Below are 14,363 nucleotides of genomic sequence, written 5' to 3' on the forward strand. Positions count from 1 at the left end.
ATGGGGCCGCGCAGCCGGAGCCTCCCGGGCATAGTGGTGAAGGCGGGATTCCGAGCGGTGTGGCTAAAACTGGGAGGGAAGAGTTAATCGGCAGGCAGCATATTACAGGGAAATTGCCCTTTCATGCTGCTTTATCCCACTGAATTCATTTAATTGATGAATCACGTAACTTCGAGATGGAGAAGACCCATTATGTCATCAGCTTCTCTCCCCTGCCAGTGGAGGACTGTTCCCAACAGTACATGATCGTGTACATTATATAAAAGCCTGCTGCTCACTTTGTTAAAGCTGGAGAGGTGATCAAATACAACCCGGGCCTGTGTAATTTGAAGCACTCCAGAGCTAAGTAACACCAAGTTCACGTTTAACAGATCTAGTCTCATTAGCTTTCCACTGCATAATATATTATCTTCACTTAAGATCACCACCTTGGCAGTCCAAAAATACTTAACCACCTGACCTCATGGACAGTTTCTGTCTCTTTTTGCCTTCCTCTTATTTATCCCCATGTTTTGCTGTTTCGAGGGGGTTGTTTCGTTGTTTCGGGGGATTTTGTTTGTTTACTTTTCCTTTTTTCTTTTCCATGGTGGTGCGATTTGGGTTTTTTTGCTAGAGTATGAACCATTCTAAAATCCTCTAGCCCCAGCTGCATTGTAATCACAGCTACTTTGCATGCTGCATTCAACAGCCCTGGTGGAAAAAAAAAAAAAAGAAGAGCAAAGAAAAAGAAACAGATTTTCTCTTTAGCCTGCTATAGGCACTTTTTTTTTTTTTTCCAGTGGGTGTCACATATGCTGAAAGTTTTATGAGAAACTTGTGGTGAATTTCTGAGTAAGAGAAAAGTCTCTTTCTGCCACTCCTGGAAAAATAATCAAATCACTATATAAAAAGAAAGAGTCTTCTAGTGAAAATCACGGACACTAATTTTCTCTCTGACAGTTTAGCAGCTCAGCATCAAAATATGGCCTGGACCCAGCAGCCCTAGACCCTGTACAAACTAAAGCCTCCCAAAAAAGTAAGGCAGTCTTGTTGCCTAAACTAACCAGGCTGTTTTTCAACGCTTCAAGAAACTCAGCTACAGCCTTTGACTCAACATCCTCTTATGGCAGTGAATTCCACGCCTGGATGACATGCTGCACAGAGCTGACTGCAAAGTATTCCGAGAGCTCTGCATTCAGTGCGCTTGGGACTGTTTTGCAGAAATAGCTCTGTGAGCTAGCACTCACCCGGTTCTGGTGCAGTGTTAATATGCCCCTGTACTAGTTCAAAGACGAATACATATGCTCATTGTGATGAAAAGGCATATCTGACAATCAAGAGTCCTGAGTTCAAGGTGCTGCTCTGCCCTTGGTTTCCTGTGGGATTGCAGGCAAGTCTATACGTTCTGCTTTTGTATCTGAAAAACAGAACCAAAAGTGCTTCCTCTGCCTGTCACAACTGCTTAGGCTGTTTGTTCCTGAGGGCTGCCTTAGCACAGCAGAACCTAAATCTTTATTGGACGTGGGTATACCAGTAGCAGAAAAAAAACAAGCGTCCTTTGTTTTTATATTACAGGGTAGAGAAAGGACAAACTGGGATAATGCCCCCTCCTCAATTTGAATGGCTTTGAACTCTGTGATTCCTCACTCCAATCTAATAAACATTACTGGCAAGCAATCATGCTGTAAGGTATATACTTTTCTAAGAACAGTGGAATATTAGACATAGGGTTGCTGAAAATATTGTTAAGGCATGTAGACTAATGAGCAGTAAAACTAGGGCTTATAAAGAGGTCATATGTTAATGTTACTGTGCTAAGTAGCTTGATTTAAATTTTGAGGAGTGGAAGTAGACTCTGATTTCTGCTAAATTTTACGTCAGGCTGCTGCTAGTTCATACTTTCTATATTATGGAAAATGGCCACCAGCAATTGAACTGGTAATCCCCACCAAGGGTCAAACTGAGAAGCTCTGCTCAGGAACAAAAGTTTCCACAGGGAAACTCGAAGTTGCAAACAATCAAGAGCTTGAGGTAAGTAGCAGGCAGTACTTAAAAAACATCCAAAGCAGCTGCTTTTAAAAATCCCGCTAGGCACTTTTCTGCTTCCATAGATGCCAAAAAAGCAGTTGCTGTTCTTTTCCTTACAGCTGACTGATGGCCTGGCTTTGTGAGTGTGGTGGGCCTGGTAGTACAATGCAAATAGCGTCATGTGCCCCCAATGGCTGTTCGCTGTGAGAAACGCCTCCATTTGAGCTCTCCCATGGAAAGTGCCTCCAGTCTGGTGTGGTAGTGTGGGTGAGCACAAGCAGATGGGGAAGCTGCAGGTGTTCGGAGCTGCACAAGTTAAGGAGCTTTGCTGCCGTCTTTGATGGCTCCTGATGAAACTTTTCATAGGCAACCACAACTGATTGACTCTTTGTGTTAAAGATAGGTCAGCACAGCAAAAGCAGAACCGTTTGTGCAAGCTCAAAGTCTTGTAGAGAAAATTGAAGGTGCCTGTGTTTTGCTCTGGCAAACAAAAGATTTCCCCTGGCAAGAAAGCACAGAATTTTATTTGTTTGTTTATTTTTGGTTTGGTTTGGTTTTGTTTTTTTTTTTAGAGAGAGAGAAATGAGTTGTTAATTAAAATTCTTAGGATATTGCAAAGATTAAAGAAAAAATGTATTGAATTACTGTAGATCTGAAGCTGGATCAAAAAATAATGGTTGATTTTATGCAGTGAAATAGGCTTTAAATACTACCACCAGGGAATCTGAAAACTACTGGCTGAAATCAATGGACACAGAAGTAGAGTGGATTTCCCAGCACAACATCATTCATGTAGGTGTCATGAGTGACATTCAACATGCTAAATTTCCTTGACATGAAGAGAGAGTTTGTGTGATAGAAATCACTGCAAAATGCAAAGTGTCAGGACTGCTTTTGTGAACCTTATGGATCTCCATAGGCATTGTAGCCCAAATTCATCCAAGCCTGGAAAATGTTCTAGTAACATTATAGCTCCATTTGGAGCTGCATAAACCCATACATGAGTTGTGCAGGTGTCACTGTAGACACCATTTAATGGCTTTGAACATAGAAAATGCTATGCGTTCAGGGAGATGTTTCGGCCTAAATTTGCCTTGCAGAGCTTCTATTAGTCATGATGATCTATGACATGGAAAGAGTCAACAGAGAGAGCCAAGAGTGAGCTTGTGGTGTTGACAGCTGGATTTTATTCCTTGGAGGGAACAAAGGATCTTTTAAAAGGTTTTTATCTTTTAATACTGATTTATGACCCTTGTTACTATCCTCCAGCATTATTAGTCATTGTTATGACTGTGATAATCAAATCTCATGCTTCAAAGCGTACTGATAGCTGACAGAAGATGACAATGACTTTTGTTCCCTCTTGTCATATAATTTTGTTGTTTTTCCTGCTCCTTTTTAAAGCCTTAGATACAGGCTCTCTATGACCAAAAGGGGTAGTGAGTAGATCCAGCCCTGTTGCTACAGAAGGAAGATGATTGCTCAGGAGTGCATCCCTGTGAAGAAGGAAGCAGAAACTTCCCTCACTCACATGTGCAGTTTAACTGCTAGGACTAGCCTGGAGAGAAAAGCTGACACCACCTTGCTGCTTTTTATCCCACATCAGTGGATTGGGTAGGGACAAAGTGTGGCAGTGGGAGGATGGCTGGGCAGGGCACAACAGAAAATGTGCTGTATTAGGAAAAAGTTAAGCTTGCTTTTGTCCTCCTCCAGATCAGCTGTATAATCAGGCAAAACGGAAGGACAAAGTTCTAATCCACCCCAGAAAATACCGAACTCTTGTGGGCATGTACCTGTACAAGGAACACACTTGTACATGAAGGGTAATTAAAAATGCTTAACAACAGTATTTTCATGGTTTTAATATTGTGTCCTCCTTCTCTGACCTCCTTTCCCGGTCCTAGATTTTCTTTACCAGAGTTTTGTCCAACTAGCTACTTGCTATTGAGACAACCTCCTGCTCAAGCAGGCAGGTCTGATCAGTGAAGAGAGTGTATTTTATTGAGACCTGCATCACTAAGTGTTTAGAAATAACTTCTGTTTCCCATTTTCCACACCAGGAACAGCACTTGGAGAAGATCTGAATGACTTTGCAGCTGGTGCTTCTTTCTGTGATTGCCTGAATATGCTCAGGTATTTAATACAGAATCACAGAATCACAGAATGTTAGGGTTTGGAAGGGACCGCAAAAGATCATCTAGTCCAATCCCCCTGCTGGAGCAGGAACACCTAGATGAGGCTACACAGGAGTGTGTCCAGGCGAGTTTTGAACGTCTCCAGAGAAGGAGACTCCACAACCCCCCTCGGCAGCCTGTTCCAGTGTTATGTTAGCCTTACTCAGAAGTTTCTTCTCAAATTTAAGTGGAATCTCTTGTGTTCCAGTATGAACCCATTACCCCTTGTCTTACCATTGGTTGTCACCGAGAAGAGCCTGGCTCCATCCTCATGACACTCACCCTTTATATATTTATAAACATTAATGAGGTCAGTTTCCCCTCAGTTTCCTCTTCTCCAAGCTAAAGAGCCCCACCTCCCCCAGCCTTTCCTCATAAGGGAGATGCTCCACTCCCTTCATCATCTTGGTTGCCCTGTGCTGTTCCCTGTTCTTCTTGAACTGAGGGGCCCAGAACTGGACACAATATTCCAGGTGCAGTCTCACCAGGGCAGAGTAGAGGTGAAGGAGAACCTCTCTCGACCTACTAACCACCCCCCTTCTAATACATCCCAGGATGCCATTGGCCTTCCTGGCCACAAGGGCACAGTGCTGGCTCATGGTCATCCTGCTGTCCACCAGGACCCCCAGGTCCCTTTCCCCTACACTGCTCTCTAATAGGTCATTCCCCAACTTATACTGGAACCTGGGGTTGTTCCTACCCAGATGCAAGGCTCTACGCTTTCCCTTGTTATATTTCATTAAATTTTTCCCCGCCCAACTCTCCAGCCTGTCCAGGTCTCGCTGGATGGCAGCACAGCTTTCTGGCGTGTCAGCCACTCCTCCCAGTTTGGTGTCATCAGCAGACATGCTGATAGTACACTCCAGCCCACGGGCCCATCCATGTGACCGACGGGAGCAAGGTGCTGCTCCACCTCTACAGGCTGGGCCTGGACCCTCACACTGGGGAACACGTCGCCTTTGCTGAGCTCCAGAGCTCCAGCCCGCCGCCAACGCTTTGGTTCCCAATAGCACCTGCCCCGAGCGCTCCCAGGACCTGCTGATGCAAGTGGACCCAGACAAGGCCCATGACACCTTGGCCGTGCTGCGGGTCTGCGTCCAACCCCTGTGCAAGGGCAAGTGGGCCAAGACCTACGTGCTGTGCTCCCATTGCCGACCTGGCCAACCCTGGTTACCCCATGAAGGCGCCAACGGGATCCTGGTGGTGTTGGAGGAGAAGAAGTTGCTTTTGCCCCTTTGGCCACAGATGATTCTCATCATCGGGTTGCTGGTGCTGCCGGGGATACTCAGCGGGCTCAACCTGGGCCTCATGGCGCTAGATCCCATGGAGTTGCACATCGTGCAGAACTGCAGCACCAACAAGGAGAAGTGCTGTGCCTGCATAATCAAGCCCATCCACTGAAAGGGGAATTATCTGCTGTATTTGCTGCTGCTAGGCAATGTGCTGGTCAACAGCACCCTCACCATTTTCTTCGATGACCTCATCGGCTCCAGAATCAGCACCGTCATTGCTTCAATCATTGGCATTGTCATTTTCTGGAAGATTGTGCCCCAGGTGCTCTGTTCCAACCACGGCCTCACCATGAGGGCCAACACCACTATGTTCACCAATTTTTTTATGATGGTGACATTCCCCCTCTCCTACCTCATCAGCAAACTCCTCGACTACATCCTGGGCTAGGAGATCGGCACTGTCTACAACCGGGAGAAGCTGGTGGAGAAGCTGAAGGTGACAGAACCCTACAACAATCTGGTGAGGGAAGAGCTCAACATCATCCAGGGAGCCCTGGAGCTCTGCACCAAGATGGTGGAGGACGTGATGATGCTGATGGAGAACTGCTTCATGATAAAGAGCGACACCATTCTGGACTTCAACACCATGTTGGAGATCATGGAGAGTGGCTACACCTGCATACCCATCTATGAGGAGAACCGCTCCAACATGATGGACATCCTCTATACCAAGGACCTGGCTTTCATCAACCCAGATGACTGCACCCCCCTCAAAACAATCACCAAGTTCTACAGCCACCCCATCCACGCCATTTTCCATGACACCAAGCTGAATACCATGCTGGAGGAGTTCAAAAAGGGGAAGTTCCACCTGGCCATTGTGCAGAAGGTGAACAGTGAGAGAGAGTGCAATTCGTTCTGTGAGGTGCTGCGGTTGGTGACGCTGGAGGATGTCATCGAGGAGATCATCAAGTTGGAGATCCTGTATGAATCAGATCAATTCATTGGCAACAGCAACCAGAACTGGGTGGGCAACCAGAAGAAGAAACAGGACTTCTCAGCCTTCAAGGACCCCCGTCATTGAGAAGAAGGTCAAGATCTCCCCACAGCTGCTGCTGGCTGCTCACTGCTTCTTCTCCATGGTTGTGACACTCTTCACCCCAAACTTCATCTCAGAGAAGATCTTGTTGTGGCTCCTCAAATATTCCAGTGTCATCCAGGAGCTGAAGTTCAACGAGGAGAACAAGAAATCCCCGTGGCACTTCCTCTACTGCAAGAACAAAGCAGCTGACTACTTCATTCTCATCCTGCAGGGCAAGGTGGAGGCTGGCAAGGAATGTATAAAGGTATGTAATACATGTGACTTCCTTCTTAACAGTACCAACTTCTTGCTTCCCACGATGGTATTACTTAGTATGAGACCTTGTACAAACATTGGAGCAAGAACTTTGTTCATGAATTCTCCTGACCGTGGATTGTAGAGACCAGAGAAGGAACTTTGCCTACGTCACTAGGGGTGGGCATCACATGAAGCGCTGCTGTCAGAGAGGGGAACACCGAAAGAGGGCAGAACAACACCAGAGCAAGTATGTTCCTGTAAAACCAAAAAGCAGTTCTGGCAGTGGATCCTTGTAATACACAAGCAAGAAGTCAGCTTTGGGAACACTGAAGTTTCTCTTGTGTGAGATCATTTGTGGAATGATTCCAGCTTATAGGAACATTGCTTCCACAAAGCTGACACATATCTAAAGATAGCCCCCCTCATAGAGCATTTCTCCTTGAACTGCCCAGGCAAGAATCAGAAATTGTTGGTCCCCATGTCACAACAAGTCTTGGTAGGAAGCTCTAAGCTTGAGACTGAAGACAGAGTGGTGGTAAACACAAGCATCATCATTTAGTTGAGTTTTCTGAGGAAATAAGGTGTGGCTTAGTAAATCAAGTCATTTCAGGGTACTCACAGTGTACAAATAATGTATCAGTCTTACCCTAGCCATAATGAGAGCTATCCCACTGAATCAGAGCCAAATTTAGTCCTAGCTAGGCTGCAAGGTCAACTGCAATAGAACTCCAGGAACACTCATTAACAGCAATATTAGATTGCAGTAATGGGACTTGGAATTTACAATGACGATTTACAGTTGAGGCTATTTTGAAGCCAATGGACAGATACAAGCTCTTAGTAACTTGCTGTGAAATATGGCACATTATCACTTGATCTTATGATAAAGGACACTCATAAAGTCCATCTATCACAAAGCAAGCCATGTGGTAGGCATAATACACCACCAGAATACCTTCAGTCTGAAAGAGCAGAGGGAGAAGTCCCCACCTAGCCTTCCAAAAAAGTGTCACCTTATAGTTTAAGGAGATCCATGCCTTCCTCAAAAGCTGACTTGGAACGTGACATTCAAGCTACCAAAACATGAAACTCTGTTGATATTCTCAGTGTTACTGAGGGGAAGGTCTGTAAAGAGGAAATGTCAAGACACCTACAGAAAATAGCAGAGAATAAATCAGTGGCAGTGGAAAAAAGATAAACAATAGGTATCTGCATAAATCAGAATCTACACTAATGCCAAACCAGTGGATACAGAATTGGAGAGAAGTAACCAGTCTTTAGCAGTAACAGAAGTCAGGCTCAATTTGGTGTATCAGATTAAAAAGTATCCAGTGTTTCTTATGAATTAGGACAGGATCTTGAACTGCATTTGTGATAACCTTTATTATACCTGACAGTGTGAATTTTGGGAACATGATCATGGTTATAGTGTTCACAGCAGAAACTGAAACGTGAAATGGAAGGATTCCCAGGTACCAAAGCGATGGCTGATGATACTTTCTACTGTGACTGAAAGTGTTGAAGTCACCAACCATGATTTCAGACTGTGACTGGCCCCAGGGAGATGTTGAGAACAGCATATTAGCCTGAATGAAGATGAGCTGAGGCTTGCAGAGAATGATAACCTGAACATCTGTGAACTTCTGAGTGTCTCCAATTATACCTCAAAAACCTTAGACCCACTAAGGAAATGCCCAGAGCAAAAGTGATGAAGAATTTCTAGGACTTCATAGAAAAGGTAAACTACTAGATTTTTCTTGTTTAATCTCTCACCTCTTGGGACACAAGAATCATCTAAGCAGTTAACACACACAGACACCATTTGGCAGCAATCAGAGCCCCATGTGATGGGGTAAAGGCGATCCAATGCAGGGAACCAGTCCCAAATCGCTATAAACCCCTGGAACAGATAGAGCCACAGAAAGCCTGGAGCCACACTGCTGCGAAGTCAGCACCTTGAGCACTTACTGGTGGAATCCTGACACAACTAAGATGGAGTCAGATAAACAAGGAGCTGCTGCCCTTGCGTAGTGGGGGGGGGACAATCCTACTGTGTCACTTTTAGGCAAGGCATAAAAATGCAGTATGAGCTCCAGTAAAAAGAAAGCATGCTGAGGAAGTGCTGAGTGCTCCTGAAAACTATCTGAATGGGATGATGAAGGCATTAAAATGTTGGTACATGGAGTGCGGCTGTACTGAAAGGAAGAAGGATCACAGGCAACACCCACCCTGTTACTAGGCAAAGGATTGAGCTGTGTTTATGTGTGTGTGTGCACATGTGCAAGATGGGATTTTATTTAAAGCAGGACAAGCAGTAATCCCTGCAAATACAAGAGCTGACATCAGGAAATGAATAACTTCATACCTAGGGATAATACAGGGTGCTTTATTTGAGCCAAACTGTTTCCATTGGCTAGGCACCAATGTGCATTGCAGATCAGGTATGACCCAGAGTGATGTGTGTACAGGGTACACTGATCAGTTATGATCTTCTGCCACTCCAAGAGGCCTTTGCAAATGGTCATTTTTAAGGACAGGAGATGGACAGTCTGCTTTCTGAGAGGTTACTCTGGAAGAAGCACCAGCAAGAGCCGATCAGGAGTTTAACAGAGCCTTTCCACAGTATGACATGCCTAACACACTCTTCTCTGACATGAATTGTAGCATGCTGCAGCAGAATTTATGCGATTCAGCACTTAACAGGGCAGATTTGAGCACCAGATGTCTTGCCGTGAGTATCAAAAATGAAAAAGAGCAAGAGCAAACTAAGTTGGCAGCATAAACAGCGGAGGGACTGATAGCAAAAACAAGACAGTCAGGAAGAGATTCTTACCTGTCAAAGCTGGGACATACCAATGCTTTTTCTCCTAAGACTCCATAGAGAGCAGGGAATCCGTTGTCTGAAGAAGGTGTGGAGAGAGGTGTGTTACACTAAATAAGCCATTGACAGATAAAATAATAGAAAAGAGCAGGTCATTTGTAGCTGCTCTTCAGAGTGGAGCAGATATAAAAACAGACACAAGAAGCAGCAAGTGTAATGGCCAAAAGAGATCAACTGCGGTCTGGCCGGTATCATAGTTAATGACCATAGTGACAGGACAGTGGTAAAGGAAAACTGAAGATAGCTGCAGAGCTGGGACAAATGGCTAAGGAAAACATTTTTTACAACAAGGGTGGTGAAAAACTGGAACATGTTGCCCAGAGAGGTATTAGATGCTCCATCCCTGGAAACATTCAAGATCAACTTGGACAGGGTTCTGAGCAACCTGATCTAGTTGAAGATGTCCCTGCTCATGGCAGGGGGTTGGACAAGATGACCTTTGAAGGTCTCTTCCAACCCAAACTATTCTATGATTCTGAAACTTGACACAACCTGATAAAAGACCAAGCAAGTTCAAGATCTCAAAAGAGACATCAGCACTGGCCTTCTTGTGCAGCATAGCAGCAAAAATAGGAGATGAGGAATGACTTCAAAGGTCTGGGATAAATCAAAAACCCCACAGAAAGGGGCTCCATTTCTCTTGGAGGGACTCAGGATTTGCAGCCACAGTTCTAAGACTACAAAAAAGCATGAAAGAACCACCCAAAGGACAAGAATGCTGAGAGGATAGCTCACACACCTGTGTCTGTGGCAGAGGATTAGAAATGTTCCTCGCTACTGTTGTCCTGTGATGAAACCTCCCAGTGCAGGTTGCTTTGCAGAGCTGCTCTGGCAGCATGTCTTCATCTTGTATTATTATCAGCACACAGGAGAGGCAAAATTGCCTAGCAGGGTGTGTTTTGAATGTGTGCCTACCTTTTAGTCTCAGATTAGAGTTACAGTGACATGTCCTCTTTCAGGAAGAGACTGGTTTCTTCTTTAAGTGCTTGCTGACCTGCCTGGCCAGAATGGTTACTGTTTGCTAGAGAGACAGCTGAAGTGAAGCAGAAGCAATTATTTATATAAAAAGAAGGAACTTGGATAAACAAAAATACTGGCAGCTACCGTGTATTAAAGTGAAAGACCCAGATGCTTTGAAGCCTTGTCCTCAGGTGATTTTAAGTGCTTCAAAATAATTCTAAGTCTTACCCAAAAATGAAGGCAGCTTGGAGCTCCTTAGAGACTGTTAGTCCATCAGTGTCCAATCTTTTCTGCGCCTTGAGCACTGCTCTTGTTCTAGCTTCTAGGTCTTGCTTTTCTGTCTGCTGTCCTACTTATGTCTGGGCCAGGGTCTATTTTGGACTCCAGAGGTTTGTGATCTATTCCTTTTCTGCAGGACTGGAGCTGCTCCTGTTCTATGTTATCTAAGGCAGAAAGGTCCTCCTTCTGTTGGGTGTTTTTCTTAACTGCTCTGTTAGATCCTAGCACTGGAGTTCTGAGCATCTCCTTTTATGATTTGTTTTCCCCTGAAGTCTCAAAAACAAGTTTCATGATGTTTAAAATGCTACTGAGAGCTTAGTGAGCACATTGCAGTAGGGCCATTACACTTCAGACGAATCTTTTCCTCCCTACACGGCAACTTCCTTATTTATTTACAAATTGCTTGCCTCTTGAATTTCTAAAGCTTTTGCTCCAATATATCCCACATTTCAAATCCTTGTGCATTATGTAGAAAAAAAGAAGGCTCATTCATCTGCATTACCTCCTGTCTGTGTCCCACTGCCTCAAAGCAATAGCCCATGAGTTAGTATTCAACAGTGTACAGCAGTATTTTCTGACTTCAATAGTGTCTGAGGATTGATCCCAGGATAATGATCCCATTGTACTGTGCAGCAGAGAAACACATTGCTAATGCAAGACACGCCAGGAAGAGCCTTTCAACAAGGTACAGATAGTAGTAAGTACAGCAAGAAGTATGTTGTAGGGCAAACATAACAGCACAGTGTAAAACATCTTGCCAGCAGCTACTTTAAAATGTTCTACTAATAACAGTGTATTGTAAAAGGCAGACACACATGCTAGGTTTCTCCAAATCTGAGCCAGAATACTGAATCTCTGTTCTTACTCAGTCTTACTGAATATATCCTTCTTTTTTTTTGTTCCTAAACTCCAAGAGGTACCTTGGAACAGGTCATCTGCTAGCCCAATCCAGTTCACCAACATGGGACTGCAACAGCATTATCCTGGGTGAACGTCTCAGTCGCTGTGATATATGGCAGGAGCCAGAAAACCCTCTCGTTGTAGAAGAATGCCAAGAGTCTACCTGAAGCCCAAAGGTGACCTTGTAATTGAATTAGCAGGAGTGCTTGTTGGCAGGGCACAATCCTTGTTCCGTGCTCAACCCACTCACTACCTTTATTTGGATTCACAGCCTGTCATCCAGTCATAACCTTTGATTTTCCTTATCCTCATCAATAAAGCTTAAAAACATAAACCTTATGCTTGCTTCTGTCCTCACATGCCAACACCTTCGCTAGGGAGCTTTCCGTGAGTTAGGTGAAATGAAAGGCACCTAACCTGGCTGCAAGAACAGACACTACCTCCTGTGTCTTGGCATGATTTATACACGGCAAATCCATATATTTTTCTACTATGAATGAATGTGGGGTTTTTTACCCATTTGTTTATAGTTTTACAGAATTTATAATCTGTCATGTACTCATCTATGGACAGAATTCAGATTTCCTTGTGAAAATTTTACCTAGGCCTGTATTAGGTCACTGTGCACAGTTCTGTGAAGCCATTTTCCTGCAACAGTGAAGAAGGAGAAAAGCAATTATGACGTTTTGTTTAATAAAAAAATATAAATATAAACATTATTATATTGGTTGATATAGTTGTTTGTAACACTAGGTCTATCTTCGGGTATGTTGTATTGTGGGTAAAAAAGTGGAGACTGAAAATTACTTGAATGTAGCAATTGAATATGATGCATGTTATTGAAAAAAGTGTGTAAAAATGAAGTATTTCAATCTAAAACAATTCCTTCTTGAATTGGTCATTGCAATTTATCAAAATTATGACAAAGCGTGAGTAGTTTCAGATTGTCCACAGCTGTAAATTTTTTAGATTAAACTTTATTTATGATAGGTCACCCTTCTAACACAGGCAACTGTGACTACACATATCTCATTGGGTTGCTACCAGCTGCAAAATCAGTTTGTGGAGCAGAACTTTGACCTCTCTACTGCAAAACTGGAGGAAACAATCAACAGAAGGAGATAAAAGAGAATTCTCATTAAAGAGGAAATGGTACATGGCAATAGGGAACAGAAATAAAATTTGCTTGTGCTAAGACGCACTTTGTCAACTAGCCTACAAAGGACAAAGGACTCTACTTATTTAGCCAGCAAGATGAAAAAATCTGTGAATTATGACTTGTAGCATTAAATTAATCGGAATACCGTTATGTGTTATTACAGCAAGTGGTTGGAGAGCCCATTCGGGTGTGGAATCCAGCCTTGCCAAAAAGCTGTAGGAGCAGACCAGGCTGCTCTTTTATGCCAGCCAGGGGAACAACAAAGACATTCAGGGACATTAACACCAAGTAAATACAGAACAATCAAAGGCTCTATTTTGTCCAGTAATGTGAAAGTCACCACTGTATTGAGGACAAGCACAAGTCATATGTTTCTCTTAAGTCCTACTTAATCCCTGCTTTGAGGATTTAAAGGACATTCAAGTGATTCATAAGCCCTACGCATGTTCTCTGCATAAGAATGATTTTTACCCACCACAGAGTCAGCTGAGCCATGGAAAATTCTGCAGTGGGTCACATTAGTGGGTTTATACTGCTGTGTTCAAGAAGGTCTGGTTGATGTTCTGTCTGACAGTTGCAGCTGTAGCTTTAACATCTAGCATACCAATAATCAAAACTCATGGTTTATGGTGTGCGTTGATTCCCCAGAGGGTTCTGGAAGTAATGTGTGTCTCTTACCGGCATCATTTCATATCTGGCTGGGAAAACAGTTCAAGGAGGAGCTTTAACCAAAGCATCAGGCACCAGACAGTAATAAAGGCAGGAGGTCTCTTCTGACAGTTCTATGATGTGATCCAGCATGTCAGAGTCTCTGTTTCACACCAAAAAGAAAAAAGGAAAATGTCTGTTTGCACAAAATATGGCCAACCAGAAAATGGGCCAAAATCAGTTAGATAGTGCCTGAATGTTGCTGCTTTTGAAAACAGCAACCAGACTGCAAAAGATGGCTTCAGATATCTTTTGCATACTGCATGTGAATTTATTTTGCTTGGGTTTCTGGTTTATGCATCATTATGGTAATCTGTTATTGTTCCTCTTGCATATTTTTCTGTAGGCTCTTTGGCAGTGACTCCTGCATCTATCACAGCTCAGTTTTGCAGCATGCAGCGGAAAGGAGATGATTCTGATCTATAATTCTGTCAAATGACACTCCTTAAGATATTGTATAAGCCTATGAAGGTAAATTTATGCTTCTGGCTTTTAGTTCTCTTTGTGTCTGAGCCACTTTGATGCTTAATAATCTTTCAGTAAAAGGAAATAATATGCACCTCACCACTTGCTAGGGCTATGAGCTCTTAGAGTTTCTTTGTAGGGGGACTGATACTTTCATTTCTCCTTTCTTAAAAAGCAAAAGAAAATGCCTGAAGAATGTAAATCTGACTGGAAAAATGCACCCTAATTCTGGTAACATTTTAACAGGCAGGGGAACACA

The 14,363-nt window shown here is 43.6% G+C and overlaps 1 pseudogene; it reads left to right on the forward strand.

Moving 5' to 3' along the window:
• LOC136101615 (metal transporter CNNM4-like) lies at positions 1–8,265 on the forward strand (annotated as a pseudogene).
• The last annotated feature ends 6,098 nt before the right edge of the window (positions 8,266–14,363 follow it).

This window comes from Patagioenas fasciata, chromosome 1 (genome assembly GCF_037038585.1).
Source record: "Patagioenas fasciata isolate bPatFas1 chromosome 1, bPatFas1.hap1, whole genome shotgun sequence".
Lineage (NCBI taxonomy): Eukaryota > Metazoa > Chordata > Aves > Columbiformes > Columbidae > Patagioenas > Patagioenas fasciata.